Raw genomic sequence first — 10,752 nt, 5'->3', positions numbered from 1 at the left:
ATCCCCGGGTAGAGTGGCTTGGGGGTGTTCTTAATCGGGCCACATACCAATCTCCCACCTTCTCCCAAAATCTTCGCCTGTAAACTCCCAGTTATGTAGCGGCAACCCATTAGTGGGAACGTGTGCCTTCATACTTGGGGAGAATTGTGGAGAATTAGGATGGCCATTTCATAATATCTCATTTCCCCTCACCAGTCTATATCACTGAGATGAAAAGACATCTCTGTGATATAGACCGACAGGGACCAACAGGGATGCCTGTAAATAATGACCAAAGGCATTTTAATGTCTTTAGTATTCATTTAATAATACATGCAACTAGTAGGCGCTCGTTTTACTCACGTAAACCTAGCAAACTATACTGACCCCCGCTGCCCCAAAGACTCCCACTGCCCCAAAGTGAAACATAATGTAGCAGCGAATATTGAGTGGGCCGCACCCAAACACAACCATCATCAAAGAAAATGGCCTTATAAATTATTAGGTGTATTGTCGAGATAAACACATGACACCTTGCTAAATATCTAACAAACAGATTATCTGTTTTTTCTGTGTTTTTGTTTAGCTAGCTTTTTTCTGACCAGCTTGTCCCAGCGCTTGAGGACGAGGGTCTGCTGAAAAGCACAAGATGAATCATGGTAATATCTATTAAATTATAGTATAGCCACTATGTAAAAAAGTAATCTACACCACCGTTAAAAAGTTTGTGTACTACTCCCTTCACATAAAAGGCCAGTTTTAGTGATTCTTTAATCAGCAAAACAGTTTTCAGCAGTGCTGACATAATTGCAAAATAGTTTTCTAATGATCAATTAGCCTTTTAAAATTCTTAACTTGGATTAGCACAAACAACGTGCCATTGGAATCCAGGAGTGATGGTTGCAGATTAATGGACCTCTGTACGTCTATGTAGATATTCCATAAAAAATCTGCCATTTCCAGGTACAATAGTCTTTTACAACATTAACAATGTCTACACTGTATTTCTGATCAGTTTGATGTTATTTTAATGGACCAAACATGTTCTTTCAAAAACAAGGACACTTCTAAGTGACCCCAAACGTTTGACCTGTAGTGTACATGTTAAATAACTAAATGCTGTGAAGTCATATTCAAGATCTCTGGTCAATAAGTAAATTTTTTATTAACATATAAGAACCCTTCCATAACTTTATTGGGTCGTCAGTTCAGTAACAACTCTGTCAAACACACTTTTTTAAAGTACGTTTATGGGAGTAGCAGTTCTGATGTTGGGTGTATAATCAACAGTAACATTCCGAAAACATGGAGAAAAACTAAAACTCTATCTTACTGTCTCGCTTCAGTCAGATTTTACGTTACAGATTATATCAGTAACTAGTTTTTTTGCAACCGTGTCGTGCAAACATCACCCTCATTAAGCAATGTTCGTGAACACAAAAAGGGTCCGTGTACTTTCACAAATGGAGCGAAACAAGGATGCTTCGTGGAGTTTTAGGACGCGACCCGTTTTATTAAGAAGTCCCACCGATCCCCGGTGACGTTAATTGGAAACGTTTTCAGAAGTTTACTGTGAAATTTAAGAAATGTGCAGTAATGGGTTCAATCCAAAGCTCCGTCCCCCTGGCAAAGACCGGCAGTGTCAATACCAGAGTAGCGCTGACCTTGTATCACAACAGGTTGAATGTCACTTGTGGTTGAGAAGATAATCCAATATCCCTCACTGCCCCGTGGGCATCAGCAAGGTGAGACAGAATCCTCTAACAGTTGTTCTGGATCTTTCCTCCACTCGTAACAGCTCCTTGTAATGGTGCCCGTATTTCCTGCTCAGGTCAATTACAGTGTTAAAGCAAATGTCAACATACGCAGACATTGGGGATTGAAGGGGTGCTTTGTTATTCACGGGTAAATGTTAAGAAAAAGCCACACATGATACATTATGCTGATATAGGCATAGTGAAATAAACGTGTTTACCCTTTAAGCTAACTGAATCAAAGTGATTAAATTAGGCTTTCGCGTTTGTTTGAATTAGATGTTAGCAGTATGAATGCAGTGGACATGCACCCTGTGACAACCCCCATTGACTTGTGTAAGGGATATGGTTGGCCCACATATCCACGTGTAGGCATCATGCTCATTCACAGTACGTTTCAGAGGAATGTTAAGACGGAACTCTACCCACGGCATTCAGCTCTTGTTTGATCTGTGATGCGTTACGAAAAGTTCTGTGGTTTTGCATCTCACTTTGTCAAACACAAGACTAGCATTTAATGCTCCACTGGTGTACGATCTAGGGGTAAACAGTTGTGTTGAATTGCTTGCTTCGTAAGGTCAGACTGATTCTTGTGTTGTAGTTTACCACGCCACCCTTCAATGTTCTTTAATTGCAAATGTTGTCTGGCCAGTAATTTAACAAAGTCAAATAAAAAGGAAACGCGCACTTGAAACTCGAACCAAGTATGATTTTTAATCCTCAGTGAATTAAGTAATGAATGGTCCTTCAAGCAGAGCTATTGAAAGGGAATGTAAATGGAATCGATATAGTATGCCTACAGCCCCGCGTGCCACAACTAATGGACTGTGTACTTTCTGTTACAGAGGAGAATACTTTAAAGGCAAACCTCAGTGAGAGAAACCAGGGAATATTTTCAGATGACTTGTTGCATTCAGTCTGTTATTCAAACCTGTTTGAAAGGAATGGGTGTCTGCTGCAGTAGATAATCACACGCTATTGCAATAGGTTAGGGTGGTTGTTTTTGTATTCATTTTCCCTTTCTGTCCCTGAAAACACAGCCGTGTAAACACAAGCAGTGTAAAAGTGTACCAAGTCTACTGATTTGTATTGATTAAATGGAACAGAATGGATTGGCTGCAATCTGTGCCATGACACACCGCAATCTGAGAAGAATTTGAACATTTGCAGTGGGCCAAGCACCAAGCCCTGAGGTCCTGCTAGGCCGATTGAAATGGACTTCGCTAAAAGCCTTGTCCCGGTTGGAAGACAGGACCTGAAGCGCAGAGAGGTTGAGAGCAAACAATCCTTTAATAGTGTCTTTCCAAAACAACAAAAAGGAGAGGTCACAACCAAGCACTGAAATGCACAAGGCACAAACCATCGGTAAGAAAATGGCAACTTAAATAGCAACCCCTATTAGAGACAAAGCAGGGCAGCTGCCTCTATCTGCGAACAACCAAAAAACTAAACCTAGAGATGTGTAGAGGCATTCCTGCGGACCTGACACTAAAAGACGCCAACGAAATGTAAACGAGAAATAGTTCCAGTTCAGTTTGAATAAACGTTGAAAGAGAACATGGTAACTGGCCATTTCCTACAGGAATCTAATATAAGGACTGACAGGGTGCGGCTTCATCAGCCTTAAGCAAACTATATGTGGGCATTATTGATATTTGTTGACACTTCTGCCTTGATAAAAGTAATTTGATAAAAAGAGGAAGCCTGGGCTCCCAGCTGAAGAAACATTTACGTTAGAGTGCCTCAGACTTGAATGTAGATGGTTGCCCAACAACTGGCATGTATTCTGAAGAGAGGAATGTTCTGCAGACAGCAATGAAGCCATTCCTGTCACTAGCAATTGCAGTAAGTGAAAATCCTCTATGAGGACTGTCTCCTTTAGACAATTGTATATTTTCACCCTCATCTGGGTAAGTGGGTCCACTGTCTGCTTCCATTTTAAGTTGAATTCAAATCCAATTATACTTTCGACGTGCGTCAAATCCCACTGGCCTTATGAGCCCTATGGTGAGACTGCAAGAAAAGTTGAATACTAATGTCAGTGGTTGAGGTGCCGCCATTGTTCATAATGCCACTAGATGAACGCCATGCAGAAGTGCAGCCTCGGCATTACGGAAATCCATTGTGTGAATTAGCATGACAATACTGGAAAATATGAAGCCATGCAAAAATATTTCAAAGTGTCCCTTTTATATTCTTGTGTACACAAAGTGATAGTACGGTCTTCCACCTACAACACAGACAATAATCCACAGAAATGTCTGGAAGAGGAATTTTTGGGTTCTCAGCTTGAGCATTTGTGAAAAGGGAGCTAACTGGTTGCATACAGAGGATGTGGCTCTTCCATACTAACTTAATTTTACACTTTTCTACACTACAAACATATTTTACACTATTCTACACTACTAACGTCATTTTGCACTCATAAGTGCTAACTTTGTCCAGTACTAACTTTGTTACCATTTTATATCCTTCCACACTGCTAACTTAATTGTACACTCTTCTGCAGTTCCAACTTCTTTTGACACTCTTCAGCACTATAACTTCATTTTACTTTCTCCAGTAATAACTTAATTTCATACCCTTCCACACCACAAATTTTCATTTTACAGACAGCAGTCAGACTTATGGGAATAGGATGTGGTGGTTGACCAGAAGGTGGCTGGAGCAATCTCAGGTGGGCCCTCAGAAAAACACTTCAAACAAAATTGCCCTCAGTCAGTAAAAAAGGAAAGGCTATCTATCTGTATAAAATGAATCCAGTTAAGCATTGCTTTGGCAACTCTACCAGTTCCGGCATGTTCTGTCTAAGCAAGTGCAGGGGCCAGAAGGAGAGGGGGAGTTGCTGCCCACTGAACATTTTGAAAATCTCAGATTACATCACAAATCCGTTATTTTAGGGAGTACAATTTTCTTAACTCAAGCTCCTTTTGGACATTTGTGGTGACACAGAAATATTATTTCAATAACTGTTTTTTTTTTAATAATGTGCAACGGCACCCAGTACCTCCCTGCAGTGCGGGACTGTGTGAAGAAACGCAGGCGCTCCACTGGCTCAATGCACTACGGGGCACAGTTCCATGCACTTTGAGTTAGTGACCTCAGTTAATCTCCAGACACATACATCAGCTCTTACTTGTCAGCATCGGTGATGGAGGGCGGCTCAAATGGGGTCCCACACACTTGCTAACACCCTCCCGGCAGAGCTCACAGCTTCCTGCTAGATTCCTCAGCAGAGCCTCAGTTCGCTGGCACCTTTTCGCTCCTCTGTCAAATAGCACTAAGGGGAAAAGGTGAGAACTGGAAAATTGCCTAGAAGGGAAAACCTCTGGACCCTTTGTGGTATTTACTGTATTTATTTAGCCTTAACGTTTTCATCCAGAACACTGCGACCGTCATTACTCGGTGCACTCAATTTATAGGAATACAAGGTGCACAATCAAATACACAACCCTAAATGCATATTAACATGCCTGCACAAAATTTCCAAACAATAAATATACCATAAAGAAAGGGAAAACATGGTTTTGCAATAAGGTCCCAAATCATAACAGCCATACCAATTGATCAATTCTAAATAAATAAAATGCAGATTAACTTTTTGGAGATTACAGGGATTTCCAAAGTTATCCACCCTGTTTTTGTAGCCGGTAAATCTGTTCATTAACAGTGATTTAAGATTTAAGGTATGGTGGAGGTTTGTGCGATGGGGCCCAGAGTCTTGAAAAGTATACAAGTTTATCTCCTCACAAGGAACATATTTGCATTTTGGAAAAATTCTACCATCTTTGCCTTTGTCCATTTTGGTTTAAAAAAAAGAAAAAAACGCTTCATAAGTTGCTTCTATAATACCAGTAGGTCAATCGCCATGTACCTTGATATTTGTTGCTATGGACCATTTCTAAAAACAAATATATATTGACCATACAGGGGCGCTATTTGACCATCTAACATTGGATAACTCATGCCATACACCCCGTTTGACCTAAAGTGTAAAAAAAAAAAAAGAAAAAAAAAGGTCAGTGGTCCATCTTAACAATCACCTCGTTACCCATTGGGACAATAGCTTCGCCATTGTGGATTTTCTATCGTTTGAATTTGTGAAAAGACTACTCCTATAATGCCAAAAGACCAATATTGATGTAAGTTGGCATGGAAAGACCATATGTACGACATTTTCGTGCATCTATGGACATTTGGTGCATCTATGGGCTCTATCCAGTTTTTGGTGATGTTTGACAAACTGCCAATTTTTTTGTTACATATCCTTGCATAGCTACTAGAACTGGAATGATTGTAATTGCAACAGTAACAAGTGAGTAGATAAGACAGGAAAACGAGCCTAGCGAATCAAGAGGGACCTTGCTTTTATGGCCCCATTGTGCGGTTGATGCTTGTTTGCAACATAAAATCAGAGCCTCCAAGTTGTGGGTGAACAGGAAGTAAAGCTCATGACCGCAGACACACCCCTGGTGTTAAAGGAAATTCACTATTTGCAATTTACTTTTTGTTATATATAATTTTACCAGCTGCGAAGCTTTCAGGACCGTGGTGCAGGTCGGTAAAGAAATGCCTTCATCTTTTGGGCGTTTACTGAACATAACATCCCGTTGCCACGGCGAATCTTGGCGTGAATGAGATGGGTGTAGACGAGGCAGGCAGGACACATGTATGGCTTGGTAAACTGAGTGACGTCCCACACTAAGCAACAGAAGGTACTGGAACCTCCCATTATGGCTCCTTTGTTTCTCCAGATGAGAGGAACTCAAGGCACTGGAGGTGGCATTGTGCTCCTCAGCCACAACACACCTTCTGTTCTCAAGGACAAACAGATGGCGTCACGAGGCTGCTTCGTCGAGGGTATGTCCTTACGTTTATCGAGATGTTTATATTTCTGCCCATCTTCTTGGAAACACAGATACTGGGCACATTGAGGTGTCACGTGTGGTGTCACGTGTTTTTCCCTTTTGCCGTGTCACCCGGGGAAGGTTTACGGGGTAAAAATCTCTTGTTAATCATCAGTATATACCCACCCCATTGAACCATTTTCAACACAGTCAATGTTCAGCATGAACCTTCAGCCCTGATTAGTGCCAAAAATACAAATAAGAACTCTGCCTAGAATGTGTATATTCTTATAAACTTAAGATTTTCACATTATTTCACCTTTCGGTTTCCGATACTCCTGACTCTGATTGAGTTCAATATTTTCACTGTGATATGCATTTCCTAGCATTTCTGGAACAAATCCCATTAAAGTCATAGTGACAATACTACCACCTCTCATGTTGGCATCATCTACACGACACTTTAAGATTAAAAAATCAATTTCAGATACTTTGGGATCATTTGGACAAAATGTCCAACAAATTAGAATACCAGTACCAGAACTTTAATTGGATGTGATTTGTGCCATAAATGTGAGCATTTGGAAACAGTGCCATGGAAAACAAACCAAAGCTTGGATTTATGTCAAACCTTTTCCAAAGTCTTCCCCTAAACACCCTTAATTCCCTGTTCTTTTTTATTTACAGCAATGTAGTTCAAAGGCCAGAAGACTGCTTTGCATCACAAACCTGTTCCAAAACTGGTTGGAGGTGGCCAAATCCAGTCAGACACGCGGTAATTAGTTATTTGTCACGGCAACAATGTCCAGCAATGCTGTAAAACCTAAGTGCAATCCAATGAGAGATCAAACTGATTTCTTAGATGGTCTAGATTAAACTGTATGTGGTAAACATTGGTTTCAGTCGCAATATAATACTGGATTGTCAGAAATACAGTAGGATTTTAGACCATGACACACGAATGTGCCAACCTGCTGCCATGGCAAAGCACTGCATTGCTGAGGTGTACATCAGTAGCTGCCTCTACTAACATTCACCTTCTGACGGTTTTTAATGGTAACCCCTTGAGCCATCAGTTCCAAACCGCCTGCTATGATGATCCACTAATAATGGGCTTGCCGCAGAGGGCATTGTCTCACTTCTTATCACAGAACCTCTGCTTTTTAATTGGCGTGTCATTGTGAAAGGGTACATTCGTGACTTTGTCATTGTGACAGGGAAGGATGAGTCGATGGGGCCACGACTGCCACAACCGTCGGCACACATCACAGTGCACGTCTGGGATCTGAGCTCCGCAGTCGCCCTCTCGGGCCAGCTTTACCTGCTTCATTCAAGCCCCCGCTGAGATTCCAGTTTTGATATGTCGACTCCCTGCCGGTCCACGGAAATGTACCGACCTCCTCCTGTCTTTTGCCGTTTTCCCCATGACTCATCTGTGTCCAGGAGAAGTGAGGCCGTTCGGTGGTAAGAGCCTCTTGGGCGTTGCTTGACCTAGGGCCATGACCTGTACAGCTGGCCGCAGGGCCTGGTGGCAACGGACATCAGCGTGAGAGTGTGAAATGAAGCTGTGATGTGTGTTAAGAGTCCAGTCCAGTCAAGTGTCGATTGTATGAGGCAAAGAGGAAATTAGGTTTAAAGTGCAAATAAAATGAGTTGCCCAGCCCCCACCCCCCCAAAGTAGTGGAAGAATGGATAAAGAAGGTTGGTGCCAGCTTGGCCCTGGTTCAAGAAGCCCAATCTTTTATAGTAGGAAGATTTAATTCTTCTAAACGGGTGTGTTGTGCTAGCTGGATAAAACTAATTTACTGAACATCTACCTGAATATAGTGCTCTTAAAGATATTAAAAGCCCAGCTGTTTCCAATGCAATCAATGCAGTTATACTGAGAATCCATGAGTGGGTCTCGATTTTAGTTTTTTAAATGATTAACTATTTAGGCTTTCACTACAAAATGTGGTTCTTGTAAAAATACTCGCTGGCATACAACCGTATGAGATGTTTCCCCTAAAACAATTACTATCTTACTTCCTAGAACAGGGTTTCTGTAAGTCGTTCATGTGGTAATCCCACTCAGCGCTTTGGAAGCTTCAAAATAACAGAAGATGCTTCTTTCCCCTGACATTTCTTTTTCCAAACATTTGGCATGAAGACAAAAAGTGGCATCTTACTAAATTTGAATCAGCATAAACAGAATGTGGCAGTAAGACATGTTAAGTTAGACTGGCAGGCTCAGCTCCACTGTAACCATGCTTCTTTCAAACGTAAGGAATCCAACCTGTTGGTCCACAAAACACTGTTGCTATGGAACGCCATTTTGTTTCGATCTTTGTGCGACCACAATATTTGACATGTCAAATAAACGTTTAATTTGAAACTATAAATATAGAAAATGTATTGTAGGATGTTGTGTACCGTTAGGTATTATAGAAGATTCAAAACAATGTAGCTGTCAAATGAAAATAAACTTTTGTAGGCCTGTCTGACCGGAATTCAGAGAGGTCCTGAGTACCATAGTATGTTAGTAAATATGGCTCTGTATGTTCCTATGCCAGTCGCTGCAATCTAGTATTTTACATTTCTTTCCTTACTTTCTCCAGTTTTTGAATTATGGTATGCTGTCATCTGTCCTTTTGTCTCTGTAGTAAAGCATTATGCATAACTGTAATTTCTCTCCTAAGTTGTATTTTACCTGATCACTACTTACTTTTTAATTATTGACATTTTTTTTTCATCAGCAAGATGAGGGTACATTTACTGCTGATGAAATGGAGGGCAGGGGGGTAAAAAAAAAACCCAGATGGGAATGTAGCAGAGTTATTGAAATAGCATTTGTGCTTTTTGCGTTAATAGAGCGTCTGCCCTTGAGTGGTCCAGGGATGTTTGGTTAATGAAGTTCCCAGGCTGAAATTAAGCAACACACAGGCTCTTTAATGTTAGTCTTCCATTTGGTATTATTGCCACAGCTGCTCCTGACAAATTGGATATTTTTCAGATCAACAGTCCAGGTGTGCGGGGATATCAGTGAAGCCCAAAGATGAAGGGAACAGAAACTATAAAATAAATAATCTCTGTGTTTTATAAAAAAATTTTTAATTATAATTGTTATTATAATTATTATGAATGTATTAACATTTTATACTTTTTTGAGAAGGTGATTTTATTCAGTATTAAGTCATTTATTTTCATCTTCAAAAAGTAGGGGTGAAAATTATGTACCCTTGTTTTCAATAACTTGAAATACCTCACAGTGTGGGTATTACAATGCTAATACTTGGAAAACACAATGAGATTAATCTGTAACACCCTTACAGATGCTAAATAACCTTCACCTGCGCTTATGGACGGAAGAACAGAGGATGTCAAAGGCTTTTATGTCCAGAAACTGAGTTGGTCATTGTAAATTGTGGATTTTGTGGCCAATGAACTATTTTCTTGTTGATTTTGATGTGTGCTTGAGGTCATTGTCCTGCTTGAAGATCCATTTGTGACCAAGTGTCAGCCTCTTGGCAAGCCTCTTGGCAGGTTTGGGCTTAAATATTTCGGTACTGGGTAAAGTCCATGATGCTGTTGATTTTAACAGAAGCCCCAGGACAAGTGAACTCCAAATAACCTGCAACATCAAAGATCCACCACCTCACAAAACTTCACACTCGATTTGGGGTTGTTGACTGCTCATCCGTTTTCATTTTGATGCCAGATCCCACCAAATGTATGGCCAAGTCGTCAAACTAATATAAATGCCTGGAATCTGCATTGCCACTGGGATTAAAACTGGTGCTTTGGTGAGATAACAAAAAATATAGCTCCGCCTCAGATTCAATACTGTAACCTAAAGCATCCCTCGTCACTCTTTGCCATGCCCACAGAAAACATTAGAAAATCTAAAGAAAAACTGTTTTCCTTGAAAGCAGTTGCTGTACTGATTCTGGTGGCCCCTAGGACAACATGGCATTTGTCCACACATTGCCGTGCTGCCGATACATTTCCAAAGAGCCACACTGCTGGTTCCACCTACAGACCAGCCTGCTGATGTATGAATAAATGAATAGATGAATTCCCCTGTTCATGCCTGAGAAAACATCTGTGTTCGAGACATAGAGCTTTTGATGTCTCCTGCCCAGATTTTTTTTGTAAGTCCTGTGGAACTCTAAAGGAGGGAGGGGAGCCTTCTC

At 40.8% G+C, this 10,752-nt stretch overlaps 1 long non-coding RNA gene across 1 annotated transcript; it reads left to right on the top strand.

Moving 5' to 3' along the window:
* The first annotated feature begins 1,254 nt into the window (after positions 1–1,254).
* LOC109615001 lies at positions 1,255–9,138 on the top strand. The gene is made up of 4 exons (XR_002196028.3): positions 1,255–1,724; positions 6,488–6,593; positions 7,268–7,355; positions 7,798–9,138. It is a non-coding gene; the product is annotated as an uncharacterized LOC109615001 (long non-coding RNA).
* The last annotated feature ends 1,614 nt before the right edge of the window (positions 9,139–10,752 follow it).

This window comes from Esox lucius, chromosome 24 (assembly GCF_011004845.1).
Source record: "Esox lucius isolate fEsoLuc1 chromosome 24, fEsoLuc1.pri, whole genome shotgun sequence".
Classification (NCBI taxonomy): domain Eukaryota; kingdom Metazoa; phylum Chordata; class Actinopteri; order Esociformes; family Esocidae; genus Esox; species Esox lucius.
The sequence above is the reverse complement of the archived record's forward strand: the minus strand, read 5'-3'. Positions and strand labels throughout refer to the sequence as shown.